The sequence below is a fragment of the Triticum urartu genome, chromosome 4A, assembly GCF_056163025.1.
Source record: "Triticum urartu cultivar PI428250 chromosome 4A, HENAU_Tu73, whole genome shotgun sequence".
Lineage (NCBI taxonomy): Eukaryota > Viridiplantae > Streptophyta > Magnoliopsida > Poales > Poaceae > Triticum > Triticum urartu.
In genome coordinates this window covers 493815411-493833038 of record NC_141876.1, presented here as the reverse complement: position 1 = coordinate 493833038, position 17628 = coordinate 493815411, and the positions used below count along the sequence as shown (strand labels likewise).

At 47.1% G+C, this 17628-nt stretch overlaps 1 pseudogene; it reads left to right on the top strand.

Annotated features, from left to right (window-relative positions):
- Positions 1–14461: 14461 nt before the first annotated feature.
- Positions 14462–15426, top strand: LOC147976279 (uncharacterized; annotated as a pseudogene).
- Positions 15427–17628: the final 2202 nt, after the last annotated feature.

The window sequence follows — 17628 nt, the reverse complement described above, 5'->3', positions numbered from 1 at the left end:
TGTGTTAATGCTTTGGTCTGGTACTCTATTAAAAGGAGGCCTTAATATCCCTTAGTTTCCGCTAGGACCCCGCTGCCACGGGAGGGTAGGACAAAATATGTCATGCACGTTCTTTTCCATAAGCATGTATGACTATATTCGAAATACATGCCTACATTACATTGATGAATTGGAGCTAGTTCTGTGTCACCCTAGGTTATGACTGTTACATGATGAACCACATCCGGCATAATTCTCTATCACCGATCCATTGCCTACGAGCTTTCCATATATTGTTCTCCGCTTATTTACTTTTCCGTTGCTATTGCTATCATCACTACAAAATACCAAAAACAGTACTTTTGTTACTGTTACCTTTTGCTACCGTTACCACTACTATCATATTACTTTGCTACTAAATACTTTGTTGCAGATATTAAGTTTCCAGGTGTGGTTGAATTGACAACTCAGCTGCTAATACTTGAGAATATTCTTTGGCTCCCCTTGTGTCGAATCAATAAATTCGGGTTGAATACTCTACCCTCGAAAACTGTTGCGATCCCCTATACTTGTGGGTTATCAGCCGTTAACCCCTTAACGGGCCCAAGCTGACACGTGTGCCATCCAGGCTCTTTGCCGTCAGCTGGCAGACGGCAAAGACCTTTGTATCTTTGTCATCCGCCAGAAGATGGCAAAGAAGCCTTTGCCATAGCCTGTTCAGTCGGACGTGTTGCCATCAGCTGGCTGACGGCAAAGGTCTTTGTCGTCCGCTATGTGTTCCTTTGCCGTCCGCCATGGCTGACCGCAAAGTTCCTGATTCCTGTAGTGAAAGATTATTGAAAGTTCTAAGGAAGCACCGAGCTGCTATTGGATATACTCTTGATGATTTAAAGGGCATTAGTCCCACTCTATGTCAGCACATGATTAATATGGAACCTAATGCTAAACCCGTTGTTGATCACCAATGTTGGTTAGATCCGAAGATGAAAGAAGTGGTAAGAACGGAAATATTAAAACTTCTGGAAGCAGGTATAATCTATCCTATAGCTGATAGTAGATGGGTAAGTGTTGTTCATTGTGTCCCTAAGAAAGGAGTTATTACTATTGTTCCTAATGATAAGAATGAACTTATTCCATAGAGAATTGTTACAGGCTATAGAATGGTAATTGATTTTAGAAAATTAAACAAAGCAACTAGAAAAGATCATTACCCTCTGTTTTTTATTGATCAAATGCTAGAAATATTATCTAAGCACACACATTTTTGCTTCCTTGGTGGATATTCTGGTTTTTCACAAATACATGTTTCTCAACCTGATCACGAAAAGACCACTTTTACTTGTCCTTTTGGAACTTATGCTTATAGATGTATGCCTTTTGGTTTATGCAATGCACCTACTACCTTTCAAAGATGTATGACTGCTATATTCTCAGACTTTTGTGAAAAGATTGTTGAGGTTTTCATGGATGACATTTCTGTTTATGGGAAGTCTTTTGATGATTTTTAAGAAATATTGATCGAGTTTTGCAGAGATGTGAGCAAACAAATATTCTCTTGAATTGGGAGAAGTGCCACTTTATGGTTAATGAAGGTATTGCTTTGGGCCATAATTTTTTTGAAAGAGGTATTGAGGTGGACAAAGCTAAGGCTGATGCAATTGAGAAAATGCCATGTCCTAAAGATATCAAAGGTATTCGAAGTTTCCTTGGTCATGCTGGTTTCTATAGGAGATTTATCAAAAACTTTTCTAAAATTTCTAGGCCTCTTACAAATCCTTTTCAAAAGGATATTCCTTTTGTCTTTGATGATGATTGTTTAGAAGCCTTCGAAACACTCAAGAAAGCCTTAATTTCTGCACCTATTGTTCAGCCACCTGATTGGAACTTACCTTTTGAAATTATGTGTGATACTAGTGATTATGCTATTGGTGTTGTTCTAGGACAAATAGTTGATAAGAAACTGAATGTTATTCATTATGCTAGTAAAACTCTAGACATTGCACAAAGAAATTATGGTACTACTGAAAAAGAATTCTTAGTAGTGGTGTTTGCTTGTGATAAATTTAGATCTTACATCGTTGACTCTAAGGTTATTGTTCACATTGATCATGCTGCAATAAAGTATCTTATGGAAAAGAAAGATGCCAAACCTAGACTTATTCGATGGGTTCTCTTGCTACAAGAATTTGATTTGCATATCACTGATAGAAACGGAGCAAAGAACCCCGTGGCTGATAACTTGTCTAGGCTTGAAAATGTGCTTGATGACCCACTACCTATTTGTTGGGGATACGACTACCAGGTATGACCCGCCCAGGAGGGGCCGGGTCAACCACAATGGCGGTTTACTTAAATGAAGCCCGAAGAGTATGCAAGGTGACAGTTTATGATAAGGCTTATAGTAGGCCCAAGCCCAGAGGCAGCTTAAGGCCCGTAAGTATAAACCGCCATGTATGAATAGACTTGTAATGCAAGGCATGTAAGAGATGTCACCGAGCCGGACACGTTGTATGAGCCGGCCGAGAATCTGTAGGCCGCAGCCCGTAGGGCGTCAACCTGTGTATATAAGGGGACGACCCGGTGGCGGTTTAGGGCAAGAAACAACGGATCGAGAGCCAAGCTAGCGGATTCGCTCCTTGGTCATCAAAACCTAGCAATACCACAACAACTGGACTAGGCTTTACCTTCACCGCAAGGGGCCGAACCAGTATAAACCTCTCGTGTCCTTTGTCCCGATTAACCCCTTTAAGCTTCCTAGTTGCGATGGCTCCACGACTAAGTCCTTTCACTAGGACATCTGCCATGACAATTCCACGACAGTTGGCGCCCACCGTGGGGCTAGCGCATGGTGGATTTGAGTTCTTGAAGGGCAGCTTCAAAGGGCTCAAGGGATACACTGTGGGCCGGATGACCAAGAGTCGTCGCGACAAGCTCTACATCGACGACGCAGGCTGGGGCCCTGACGCTGGCTCAATTGAGTACGGGTACCGGGTCCCCTTCATCGGAATACACGTCTTCATTGGTCGGATCGGCGAGCCGGGCCCTGAGCCGGACATCTGCACCGACCTCATCGAGACGGCTCAGCGTGCGAGACCCGCCCAGACTCAGCCCTCCGTGAGGCATGCCTTCGTGGGTTGCATCCATGGAGGGGAGTTTTCTGAAGGATCTGTGGATGGCGGTGAGACGACCGTCTACTCTGACGGTGAGTCGTCCATAGGCGAGACGGATTCATTGTATCAACTACAAGATGGCGGGCTTGGGGGCTGTTCCGATGGTAGTGGTATTCTGGACCCCTTTGAGCCGCCGAACAGAGTGGGGACCTTCATGACTGGTACGCAGCCCGCTCAAAACTCTATGGCTACGTTAGTGATAACCACCGGGTCGGCAGCGGACGGGCAGGAGACCCCGCGCGCCCACCGGCTCAGGTGCTGATGGATCTCATGGATAGGATGACGGCCCTGTTGACCGCCGTGGTCGAACCAGCGGATAAGGCTCAGCATGATGCGGAGGTGGCACGGTTACATGGGGAGGTAGCACAAGCCAAGGAAAACTTAGCGGCGGAGGACGTCAGGATGGCTGCAGAGCGGGTGGCTTTGGATGCTCGGGCTCAGCAGCTTCAATCAAAGGCTTTTCGGCACACGATGGATCTGAACGCATCAAACGAGGTCATGAGGAGAAGGCACCAGAAGACTCAATCACGTCTACCTCTGACTTACGATCCTAGGAACCTCTTCCACACACCCGGTGCCGGTCCCAATAACCCACCGGAGGCAAACCGGATTACAACACCCGGGGCTAGGGCGCCGGTTCAGCCACGGACTGTGGAACCCCCTCGTGTGAATACTGCTCCGCCTCATTATGCACCGACACCACCGGGTCATTTTTCTAACCCTTTGGAGAATTTGATCGCTGCATCGGCATGTTTGGTGGCTCTCCCGATGGAAGGCGACTCTCCGACGATGATCGAAACACAAAGGGTCAGAGAACTTCTTCAGATGGCTCTGGCATAGCAGGAGGCATACTCTTATAGTCGAGACAGGATTCACTCAACCCCTCGCCCAAGCCGGAGCCCAAGCTCTAGCAGACATATGGATTCAACGGCCGTGTCAAGCAACGCCCAGCGCCGTAACCAGCCGCGCAGGCATGACCCGGCGCCTGATGGATCTCTTAACTTGGTCGACCAGGATAGGATCCGCCAATAGGCTGAGCGGGTGGTTCAACAGGTAGCTGAGTAGGCGGCTCATCAAGCTTTTCCGGTTTATCCGACGACCTCTGTTGAAGCGGGTGTGGCCACAAGGACAGGAGGTGTCCCTTGCTTGGTGTCGGCTCTGCGTAATGAGCGTTTGCCAAAGGATTTCAAGGGGCCTTAGAAGGTGCCTAATTACACAGCCAACTTACAGCCTGGGGCATGGATTGAAAGTTATGAGATGGCCATGGAATTGCTGGAGGTCAGTGACGCAACAATGGCTAAGTACTTCACTATGATGCTGGATGGAACGGCCCGCACTTGGTTAAAGGGACTGCCCCCTAATTCCATTGGTTCCTGGGCCGAGTTAAAGGCCCGGTTTATTCAGAACTTCAAATATACATGCAAGCAGTAGATGTCGATTGTGGACTTGACTAATTGCAGGCAGGAAGAAGGTGAGTCCACGACCCATTGGGTGCGTCGGGTGAAGGAAATAATACATTCGTCTGATAAAATGGATGCCGGCTCCGCGGTCTTAATGTTGGAGAAAAAATGTCGTTTTGAACCTCTGAAACAGAAGCTAGGGCGGCTCAAGCACGATTGTAATGACATGGGCCAGCTGATGGCAGCTCTAGTCAAATATGCCGATTTAGATAGTACCAAGGATCCTGCGTCTGATGAAGAGAAGACAGGGAAGGGAAGGAAGAACGGCAACACTAAGGGTCTTCAGCATAACCCGACAAATCAAGGAGGTAATAATAAACGTAAGGCTGACGACAGCTCAGAGTTTGTGGTGAATGCGCAAGGCAACAATCAATGACGTAAGGGGAGGCCACCTGCTCGGTCAGGCGGGTCAGGTTCCACCCTCGAGCAGTCGCTAAATGAACCATGTCCAAGACACGGCACCCGGGAGAAGCCGACCACCAATCTATGGAAAGACTGTACGATCATGAAGGCTTTCCAGAATTCTAACATGTTCGACGGTAATCATGGACCTGGCGGCGGCTCAGGCGGTGGCGGTTTTCATGGCTCGGGCGGCAACTCAGGCGGTGGCGGTTTTCATGGCCCGAGCGGCAATTCAGGCGGTGGCGGTTTTCATGGCCAGGGCCCTCAAGGTAATCAAGGTGGTTATAATCAGCAATCTGGCCAAGGAGGTCAGCAGCAGCAACAATCCGGGTTTCAGAGTAACCCAAAGCAGCTAAGTAGTGGGCAGTATCATGTGTTCACCACCAGTTTATGCAAAAGGGACCAGAAACTTCATAAGAGAGCGGTCAACGCTGTTGAGCCGGCGGTTCCTCGTTATTTGAGATGGTCTGAGCAGCCTATTCTTTGGAGTAGGGAAGATGACCTTCCCCGGGTTGACAACCCGGGTCATCTGGCTTTGGTGGTGGCGCCTCAGGTTGGTGGATATAAATTCACTAAAGTACTCATGGACGGAGGTAGTAGCATCAACATCCTCTATTATGAGACGTTCCGTCGCATGGGATTGACCGACAAAAGTCTTAAGACGTCCAATATTGTTTTTCATGGAGTGGTGCCTGGTAAGTCGGCATACCCAGTGGGTAAGATTGAGCTGGAGGTAGCTTTTGGAGATGAGCATGATTTGTAACACCCCCGATGTAACTTGCCATATTTGTACTCCGACTCTTGCCATTTTTGGCTCTAAGTTATGAGATTCCTTCGTGGTTGGGTTCTTGTCTTCGTTTTGCATTTTGATCATGTCATGCATTTCATATCATGTCATCATGTGCATCGCATTTGCATACGTGTTCGTCTCATGCTTCCGAGCATTTTCCCCGTTGTCCGTTTTGCATTCCGGCACCCCTATGTCATCCCGCGCCCCCTTTTGTCTCTTTTCACGCGTGGGGGTTAAAATTTCTCGGAATGGACCGAGATTTACCAAGCGTCCTTGGTACACCACCGGTAGACCGTCTGTCAAGTTTCGTGCCATTTGGAGTTCGTTTGATACTCCAACGGTTAACCGGGGAACCGTAAAGGCCTCGTGTGTGTTGCAGCCCAACACCCCTCCAAAGTGGTCCAATAGCCCATCCAAACCTATCCCATGTCCTCCGCCGTTGGATCATGATCGCGTGGCCGAAAACTACACCTCATTTGTACACTCCTACCTCCTCCTACCTATAAAAAGGCCTCCTCTTCCGAAATTTCGGGCGAAACCCTAGCCCCGCTCCTCCTCGCCGCCGGACGCGTCCGGACCGCGCCGGACACGTCCGCGCTGCCACCCCCCTCCACTCATAGGCCGCCACATGGCGCCCAGACCTTCCACCGCCGCCGGCCCGCCTGGCCCGAGGTTGGCCCTCCTGCTCCGCCGACCGGGCCTGCGCCCTCGCACCTCCATCTCCGACCCCGCCGCCTGCCGCCTAGCGCGCGCCGCCGCCCGCCGTTGCGCCGACCGGGCCACCGCCGCCGCGCCGACCTCCGCTCCGCCCCGCTCCCTCCATCTCCGGCCGGATCTCGTCGCCCCGAGCTCGCCGGCGTCTTCCTCCACTACTCCGGCCGCCATCCCCGTCTTCTCCGGCGACCTCCCCGATGAACCTGGAACCGCGCGTCTCAGATCCGGATCTGGAAAACCCTAGGGTTGACCTCGTTTCATCACTAAGTCATTTTATTTCTGCATTTTGAAGCCCTGTTCAACATGTCATAACTCCTCATCCTTAGATCCATTTTGCATGCATGATATATCAAAATGTTCATCATGATGTACTCTTCATTTTGTTCCATTGTGCCATGCTTGTTTGAGTCCATCTTGATGCCCAAATAGTCAAAGCAAGAGTGCTATAAAATGTTAGGTGCTGATTTTTAGCAAATTATGAGCATTTGTCATTTTGCTACGATTGTTGTGTGCTGCATATGGGCATGAGCTCTACATGTGTTTTGGGCTATGCCATGCCATCTTTACAGGGGTGCATGCCATGTATTTTTGTGATCTTTGGGTGACTAGCACAAGCATGCAAAGTAGCTCTCGTAATATTGCTGATTTCAGAGACTTAGAATTTCACTAAGTCTTTGCTCTGCTGTTATTTTTATGCCATGTATTCATGTTGCTACAGAGAGATCCATGCTTCTTTTGAGTAGTTCAGTAAGGATGATTTTGACATATGGTTATGCTCTATCCATCCATGCCCCTGTTTTCATTTATGGAGTACCCTAGCATGACTTAATCTTGCTCTACTTTTGCTATAAATGTTCCTGGCAGATTGTTTACGTGTTAATCAATTTTGCCAAGGTTGTTGTAGTTGATGCATGCATGCTATGAGATTGTTCTTGCCATGGTTAGCTTCTTGAACATGTCTTCTTGCTGGTAGTATGTTTATCTTGTCATGCAATGCCTTGTGTTGAGTGCATCGATCTCGCAAAGATGCCTTCATAACTCTGTTTTTGCCATGCTCAGTTTTCTGCCAAGTCTGAATCTGTTAACGAAACTTGCTATGTTTACATGGGTGCCATCATATCTTCTGATCCTTTTTGGCTTATGGTCAGTAAGGGACTTTTGTTCTATGATTTGAGTAGATTCATGCCATGCCTTGTATTTCTATGATATGTTCCTATAGCATTTTGCTTGCTTGCTCTAAACATTGCTTCCTGACATGTTAATATTTTCACTAAGTCTATGATGCTGATATCTTTTGCACTTCTGCCATGCTTGTTTGAACCTGCTCTTGTGTGATTTAGCCGTAGCTCAGTGTTCATCTTTTGTCAAGCATCTTGAGTAGATCACTGCCATGTGCTTTGTTGCTATGTTGGAGTGTAGTATCTTAGTTTCTTGTTGCATTGTAGATGGCATCGTGCTGTTAATTGCAGAATTGTGCCATTCTTGTTTTGCTTGTCATTTGCAATCCGTGCATCCGATTCCGGTGATCTTTATATCGATTTCGACCGAAATCAACTCATCTTTCTAGTGACACACTTGGTTTGCCAAGTTGAGGCCTGGTTCAATATTTTCCTTCCGGAGCATGCTTATGCATTGCATATAACATCCCGCATATCATGCCATGTTTTGCATCATGTTGCTTGCGCATTGCACCGTGGTTGATTGTTGTTTCCTTTGCTTGTGTTCTTGCTTTTGGTAGAGCCGGGAGACAATTACGTGATCGAGGAACCCGTTGAGTATGCTTACGAGGATCAAGCTTTCGTCAACTCGGAGAACTTTGCAAGCAAGATGACCATACCCTCGAAATCACTTCTATCTTTGCTTGCTAGTTGTTCGCTCTATTGCTATGCCGCGATACCTACCACTTGCTATATCATGCCTCCCATATTGCCATGACAAGCCTCTAACCCACCTTTCCTAGCAAACCGTTGTTTGGCTATGTTACCGCTTTGCTCAGCCCCTCTTATAGCGTTGCTAGTTGCAGGTGAAGATGGAGTTTGTTCCTTGTTGGAACATGTTTATTATTGGGATATCATTATTATATCTTGTTTAGTTTAATGCACCTATATACTTGGTAAAGGGTGGAAGGCTCGGCCTTATGCCTGGTGTTTTGTTCCACTCTTGCCGCCCTAGTTTCCGTCATACCGGTGTTATGTTCCTTGATTTCGTGTTCCTTACGCGGTTGGGTTATAATGGGAACCCCTTGACAGTTCGCCTTGAATAAAACTCCTCTAGCAAGGCCCAACCTTGGTTTTACCATTTTCCACCTAAGCCTTTTTCCCTTGGGTTTCACGGACTCAAGGGTCATCTTTATTTTAACCCCCGGGGCCAGTGCTTCTCTAAGTGTTGGTCCAACCTGAGCGATGTCCGGCGCCCCCTGGGCAACCAGGGTCTATGCCAACTCGACGTCTGGCTCATCTGGTCTGCCCTGAGAATGAGATATGTGCAGCTCCTATCAGGATTCTTGTTTTACCATTGTCAAAATATCCTGTAACCGGGATTCCGAGTCTGATCGGGTCATCCTGGGAGAAGGAATATCCTTCGTTGATCGTGAGAACTTGTGATGGGCTAAGTTGGGACACCCCTGCAGGGTTTTGAACTTCCGAAAGCCGTGCCCGCGGTTATGGGCAGATGGGAATTTGTTAATATCCGGTTGTAGAAAACTTGACACTTAACTTAATTAAAATGAATCAACCGTGTGTGTAGCCGTGATGGTCTCTTTTCGGCGGAGTCCGGGAAGAGAACACGGTCTCGTGTTATGCTTGAACGTAAGTAGTTTCAGGATCACTTCTTGATCTTTATAGCTTCTTGACCATGCTTTGCTTCTCTTCTCGCTCTCATTTGCGTAAGTTAGCCACCATACATGCTAGTTCTTGCTGCAGCTCCACCTCCCTACCTTTTCCTACCCATAAGCTTAAATAGTCTTGATCGTGAGGGTGTGAGATTGTTGAGTCCCCGTGAATCACAGATTACTTCCAAAACTAGATGCAGGTGCCGATGATGCTAGTGCAGGGGAGGCGACCGAACTCAAGTGGGAGTTCAACGAGGATTCAGGACGTTACTATGTTTCCTTTTCGGACGATCAGTAGAGGAGCCCAGTTGGGGCGATCGGGGATCTATGCATTTGGGGTTGTCTTTATTTATGTTGGTTCCGTAGTCGGACCTTGATTGTATTCTGGATGATGTAATGCTATATTTATGTATTGTGTGAAGTGGTGATTGTAACCCAACTCTTTATCCCTTTCTTATTCACTACATGGGATGTGTAAAGATTACCCCTCTTGCGACATGTCTACTATGCAGTTATGCCTCGAAGTCGTGCTCTGACGCGTGGGAGATATAGCCGCATCGTGGGTGTTACATGATTCCAGGGCTGAGAAATTAACCTTTGAGGTGGTCAAAATCAAGAGCTCGTATCACGCCCTGTTTGGACAACCGGCTTATGCAAAATTCATGGCACGGCCGTGTTATGTTTATCTATAGCTCAAGATGCCAGGTTATAAAGGTACTATCACAGTACATGGAAGTCGGAAGATAGCCTTAGAGTGTGAGGAAGGCGATGCTGCTTACGCGGAATCTGTTTGCGCAACAGAGGAGTTAAAGTTCTACAAAGACAACATTGACCCAGCAGACATGAAATATTTCAAGAAGCCAACTACGGAACATGAGCCGGCACTGAAGTTTAAGTCAGCTGACGATACTAAAATGATTGATTTTGTGCCTGGCGACTCATCCAAACAATTCACTATCAGTGCTAATTTGGATCCCAAATTGGAAGGCGCGCTCATCGAGTTCACCCATGAGAACTGGGACATCTTTGCATGGAAGCCTTCTGACATGCCGGGTGTATCGAGAGAACTCGCTGAGCACACTCTCAATATTGATCCAAAGTTTAAGCCGGTCAGGCAGTTTCTTCGGCGGTTCAACGAGGAAAGGCGCGAGGCTATTGGAGAAGAGGTGGCCCGGCTTTTGGCAGTCGGGTTCATTATTGAAGTCTTTCATCCAGAGTGGTTGGCTAACCCGGTGCTCGTGCTTAAAAAGAACGGTACCTGGTGTATGTGTGTGGATTACACGGACTTAAACAAAGCTTGTCCGGCTGATCCTTTTGCTCTCCCTCATATTGATCAAATCATTGATGCTACGGCAGGTTGTGAGCTTTTGAGCTTTTTGGATGCTTATTCTGGTTACTATTAGATCAAGATGGCGGTTAAGGACCAGGAGAAGACAACTTTCATTACTCCATTTGGGGCCTTTTGCTATGTGTCCATGCCTTTTGGGCTTAAGAGTGCCCAGGCGACTTATCAGCGGTGTGTGCAGAACTGTCTTCACAACCAGATTGGGCATAATGTTCATGCTTATGTGGACGATATAGTGGTGAAATACAGAGAGAAGGAAACCTTGGTAGATGATCTGAAGGAAACTTTTGATAACCTCCGGGTCTACAAGATGATGCTTAACCCAGCCAAGTGCATTTTTGGAGTACCGGCGGGCAAGCTTTTGGGTTTTTTGGTGTCTAACAGAGGCATTGAGGCTAACCCAGAGAAAATAAAGGCGATTACGTCTTTGGCTAAGCCGGTGTGCGTCAATGACGTTCAGCGGCTGGCGGGTCGTGTTGCAGCTTTAATCCATTTCATAAGTCGGTTAGGTGAGAAGGTTATGCCGTTATATCAAATGATGAAGAAGACGGATGATTTTGTCTGGAGTGATGCTGCTAACTCTGCTTTTGAAGATCTGAAAAGACAGCTCGCTGAGCTGCCGGTTCTTGCTGCTCCCGTTGATAAGGAGCCACTGTTGTTATATGTGATTGCTAACACACATGCTGTCAGTGTGGCCATTGTTGTAGAGCGCAAAGAGGCTGGCAAGGAATATCCGGTTCGATGACCGGTTTACTACGTCAGTGAGGTGCTCATTGAGTCCAAACAGAGATATCCACATTGGCAGAAACTCGTTTATGGGGTGTTCATGGCGAGCCGGAAGCTTAAGCATTACTTTCAGGGTCATCCTATCACTGTGGTTAGCTCGGCTCCTTTAGGAGATATTATTCAAAATAGAGAAGCCACAGGACGAGTCGCCAAGTGGGCCATTGAACTTGGGTCTCATGGTTTAAAGTATGTGCCACGTACTGCCATCAAATCTCAAGCAGTGGTGGATTTCATTAATGATTGGACGGAGTTGCAAATACCTGAAGAGAAGCCAGACAACACATATTGGACGATTCATTTTGATGGGTCCAGGCAATTGGAGGGCTTGGGGGCTGGAGTTGTTTTAACTTCCCCTCGAGGTGACAAGTTTTGTTATGTGTTGCGGTTGATGTTTCCTCGTACTAACAACGCAACAGAGTATGAGGCCTTATGTTGGAGATATGCCCTAGAGGCGATCATGCATGATGATATTTCCTATGTGTTTATGAATAAAGATAGTCCTTGGACATTATCAATGATGTGTATCAGCAAGTACGTGACTTGTTTGTGGGACTATGCATTGTATGATGACTGTCCTAAAAGGTCCCTAGTAGAAAGGGCTGTGTGGACGCGCAGCCAACTAGACTAGCATATGACACGGTCGATGGCTTGGTCTCACTAGCCATGGAGCATTGGATGCTAACCGGATAATATGGACTTGGAAGGATCTAGTCGGATTCGACGTAGTTGGATCCGAGTCGAGATAAGGTCCGAGTTGGATAGACCCAACTATGAGACGCAGCGATATGTCGTCTGTGAGTCTCTAGTACAACATATGTTCTATGTCCTAAGACCTGAGCTGATGCATGTACTCGGGATGGTGACAGACTTGCTTTGGGCCAACCAAACGCTACTCCGTGACTGGGTAGTTACAAAGGTAGGTTTCAGGCTTGTGCAGACCCATGCTGCGAGACATGGTCGAGCAAGATGGGATTTGCCCCTTCGACTAGGAGAGATATACTCTGGGCCCCTCGTGTGATCCGACCAGGATAAGCATGGCCATGCGACAAGTATTATGAGATAATCCGGATAGTGGTCGGCATCACTAGAACGAGAAAGAGGTTGGGCTAGCACAAGGATGACAGACTCGCCTTGAGCTCGACAACATATATCGTGTGGCAAAAGGAATGGAAGTATGATGTACAGGTTCGCTAACCAGCTTCATAGTCTGCTTGGTGTTCGGCATGCCTTGCTAGAGGCCACTACCAATCGTGCAGTTCAGAGTTGATCCGAACTGCGACCAAGCTGACTTGAACCTAAGGGGTCGCGCGCTTAAGTGAAGGAACCTACGAGGTCGGATCCGAGGACACTAGTCGGATCTGATCCGAACTGTATTCGGATTGTGGCCGAGTAGACTTATGGGCTTTAGGGTCCATGCGAGACCCAAGTGTTGAGCCCGCGACGGACGCCTATATATATAGTGGAGGTGCCGCACACTCACACGGTTGATCGCTTCGGCGCTGTCACTAGGGTTTGCATGTGTTGCGAATAGACACCTCCACTCGCTGCCGGTTGTGTGATCGGACCTAGCAGTCCGCCGCACGATGTTCCTCCTGCACGTGCGGATACCGTTAGAGGCGGTGCACTTGCGCCGCTCCGGCGAACCTGTATGTGGGAACCGACCACAGGTTGTACGAGGGAGATCGGACGAGGAGGAGACGATCCACGCGGACATGCTGCCCCAACTGTTCTTCCGCTGCACGACACTGCGCGTCAAGTGGTAACGAACTGTGATCCATCTCCGTAGCATGTTCTTGGTTGTTCTGCGCGTAGGAAATTTTAATTTGCAGTCGACGCACCCTACCGTAGATCCCCACAATGGTATCAGAGCCTCTGTTATAGGATTTGGATTCAGATCGTATGCATATTAGATATGTGGAGGCAATAGATGAGATCTGTTGTCATTGATAAGATTGGCTGTGTGCACGGTTGATGAAATCAACTGCACATGGGGATCGATGTGGCTATGTTTTTTGTTGATTGGGATCGATGAGGTCGTGACATGATCTACCCCTACCGGTCGGTTATCCGCCATCGGGGTTAATAGTGAAACGTAAATCCGAATCGGATTCACGATGATCACTCAAACCGGTAGAATGCGATTCTATGCATAACTTTATTTTGCAGGGTTTGATGTGAATAGTATGGCTCATGTGTATGTGATGCATGTGTGTAAATTATACATGACCTGCGTGTCATGTTTGTCAGCCGACAGGAGCCAAAGTGCTGTCATTATATTGTATAACGACCTGCGTGTCGACTTGTGACTCTGTAAAATTCATTACTAGATGTAGTAGTTGGATAATAGAGATCAGGTTGGTGGCTTGGCGTCCCAGCGTGACAAACAAGATGGAGTTCCTAGATGGTCATCGGAGTCGGAGCCAACCTGGAAGAACATCCATGAAGGAGCCATACTATTTCACAATATGTGTTTATTTGCGATTGTTATGCTTCCTTGTTTTTCTATGCATGTTAGAATGGTAGAAAGATCCCTCATGAATATCAAGCGAATTGCCATCCCCGATGTTGCACCTTCGCACGTCAAGTACGTCTAGTAGTGGGCTCATAAAATTGGGGTGCTGCTAGGTGTCCTTGAACTGAAGGGTTCGTGTCGGACACGGACATGCACTGCATTAGGTTGACTTGACAAGGCTATCAAAACGGTTTTGGACCTTGTGGCAAAAGAGGTCGGGAGCTGGGGTATGAGATACCTACCCGACCGACAGGAGTCATATAGAGATACGATTAGCAAGGAGTTGCTTACCGGATAGGCATGTTGTCTAGCAGTGATGCTAAAGCTCACTAGTCGCATGTGCTAGTCGGATCCTGAATCACTGAGAGTTTGCGGAGGGATGCTGACTTCAGTGGGAGTATTTCTGTTTAAGGCTAGAATTACTCAACATAAACACATTGCTTAGTGATTGCATATTTTTCTGTTGTAGATCAATGGCACCACCTGCTCAACCCAACTTTGCATTGAAATTAATTCTGGAAAAGGATAAACTGAATGGAACAAACTTTACTACCTGGTATAGAAATTTGAGAATTGTTCTCAAGCATGATAAAAAGGAACATGTTCTAGAGGATCCGCTTCCAGAGGAACCTGCCGATAATGCTAGTACCACAACCAAGAATGCCTACCAGTAACTCGTTGATGAATCAAACGAGATCAGCTGCCTCATGTTGGCTTGTATGGATCCTGATTTGCAGCAGCATTTCGAAGACGTTGGGGCTTTCGATATGATCGAGAGTCTCAAGAGCATGTTTCAGGTGCAGGCTAGGACCAAAAGGTTCAACGTCTGGCGATCCTTGATGGATTGTAAGCTGAAGGAAGGTGATCCACTGAGCCCGCATGTGATCAAGATGATCGGATATGTGCAAGCTTTGGATCGGTTGGGCTTCCCACTCTTGGATGAGCTGGCTACTGATGCAGTTTTGGGTTCTCTTCCGCCCAGCTATGGGACGTTCATCTCGAACTATCATATGCATGGCATGGATAAGAAGCTCACTGAATTGCATGGGATGCTCAAAGTGGCAGAGCAGGATATTAAGAAAGGCATGCGTCAAGTGTTGATGGTGCAGAAATCGGCTAAGTTCAAGAAGAGTTGGTCTAAGAAGAAGGCTAAGGCAAAGGGCACAGAGATGGTAACCTCCACCGCTGCGCCGAAGTCTGGACCGGACTCAAAGACCATTTACTATCATTGCAAGGAAACTGGTCACTGGAAGAGGAACTGTAGCAAGTGGCTTGCAGAGCATGGCAAGAAGGTCAGGAATGCTGCTTCAGGCAAAGGTACACTTGTTGCATATGTTATAGACGTTTACCTTGCTGACATACCTAGTAGCTCTTGGGTATTTGATACCGAATCGGTTGTTCATATTTGCAACTCGATGCAGGGGCTGGTAAGAACTAGGCGTGTGGCACAAGGGGAGATTGACATCAGGGTCGACAACAAAGCAAGAGTTGTTGCGTTGGGGGTTGGCACGATGCAGCTCCAGCTTCCTTCTGAATTTATTTTGGAATTGAATAATTGTTATTACATTCCTGCACTTAGTCGGAACATTATTTCTGCCTCATTCTTAATGAGTCAGGGTTATGAATTCAATTTAAAGGACAACGGTTGTTCGATTTATTTGAATGGTATGTTCCACGGCTATGCACCCATTGTTGATGGGTTATTTATATTGAATCTAGAACAGGAACCGGTCTATAACGTGAATGTCAAGAGGCATAAGCCCAATGAGATAAATCCGACATACTTCTGGCATTGCCGGCTTGGACACATTAGTCTGAAACGCATGAAGAAGCTCCATGATGATGGACTCCTAACTTCCACCGACTTTGGGTCGTTCGAGACATGCGAATCATGCTTGCTTGGCAAGATGACTAAGTCTCCTTTCGCAAAGAGTTGTGAGAGGGCATCCGAGCTGTTGGAACTGATACATAGTGATGTGTGTGGACCAATGAGCACAACTGCCAGTGGTGGCTATCAGTACTTCATGACTTTTACCGACGACTTGAGTAGATACGGATATATCTATTTGATGAGGCACAAGTCAGAGACTTTTGAAAAGTTCAAAGAGTTTCAAAATGAGGTGGAGAATCAGCTCGGCAAGACTATAAAACTTCTACGATCTGATCGTGGAGGTGAGTACATGAGCCAGGAGTTTGATGATCATCTGAAAAGCAGAGGTATAGTACCTCAGCTCACACCTCCGGGTACGCCACAGAGAAATGGTGTATCAGAACGGAGGAATCGCACATTGTTGGACATGGTTCGATCTATGATGAGCAAGTCGGATTTACCCTTGTCATTCTAGGGATACGCTCTAGAAACTGCAGGTTTCACACTTAACAGGGTACCATCAAAATCCGTAGACAAGACACCACATGAGATGTGGACCAGGAAGAGTCCTAGTTTGTCTTTTCTAAAGATTTGGGGTTGTGAAGCATTTGTCAAGAAACTTATGTCAGACAAGCTTACACCCAAGTCAGATAAATGCATATTCATGGGATATCCGAGGGAAACCTTGGGATATAACTTCTACAACAGGGAAGAGAACAAAGTGTTTGTTGCTCGGAACAGGGTTTTCCTTGAGAAAGAGTTTCTCAGTCGGGAGGCCAGTGGGAGGATGGTCTGACTCAAAGAAATTTGAGGACCACTCGGGGACGGCTCGGCTGGTGATGAGATCATACCGGAGTCAGTCAGGGAACCTGTAGTGGAAGCGACACCGGAACCACGGAGATCGGAAAGATTGCGCAGAGTGCGTGATGTATTGTTGCTAGAAAGCGACGAGCCGGCCGCATATGCGGAAGCGATGGTGTGCCCAGATTCCGAGGCATGGCTGGAGGCCATGAGATCCGAGTTAAAGTCCATGGATGAGAATCAAGTTTGGGACTTGGTTGATCTGCCGCCTTGCGTAACGGCCATTGGTTGCAAATGGGTCTTTAAGAAGAAAACCGATGTGGATGGAAATGTTCAGATCCACAAAGCTCGGCTTGTCGCTAAGGGTTATGGACAAGTTCAAGGAATTGACTACGACGAGACTTACTCGCTGGTAGCGATGCTGAAATCGGTGAGGATCGTACTAGCTATAGCTGCATATTTCGATTACGAGATATGGCAGATGGATGTCAAGACGGCTTTCCTTCGGAGAAATTTAACCGAGGACGTGTATATGATACATCCCGAGGGTTTTGTCGATCCGACTAGCACTAGTAAGGTATGCAAGCTCAAGAGGTCCATTTATGGGTTGAGGCAAGCATCTCGGAGCTGGAACATTCATTTTGATGAGGTCGTCACTGGTTTTGGCTTCATCAAAAGCGAAGAGGACTCTTGTTTATACAAGAAGTTAAGTGGGAGCTCGATAGTGTTTTTGATCTTGTATGTGGATGACATACTACTGATCGGAAATGATATTTCGATGCTGAACTCGGTCAAGGAGTCATTGAATGGCAAGTTTTCGATGAAGGTCCTTGGTGAGGCAATGTACACTTTAGGCATTAATATCTATAGAGATAGATCAAGGAGGCTGCTCGGCTTAAGCTAGAGCACGTACATAGATAAAGTGTTGAAGCGGTTCAACATGAGTGAGGTAAAGAAAGGGTTCTTGCC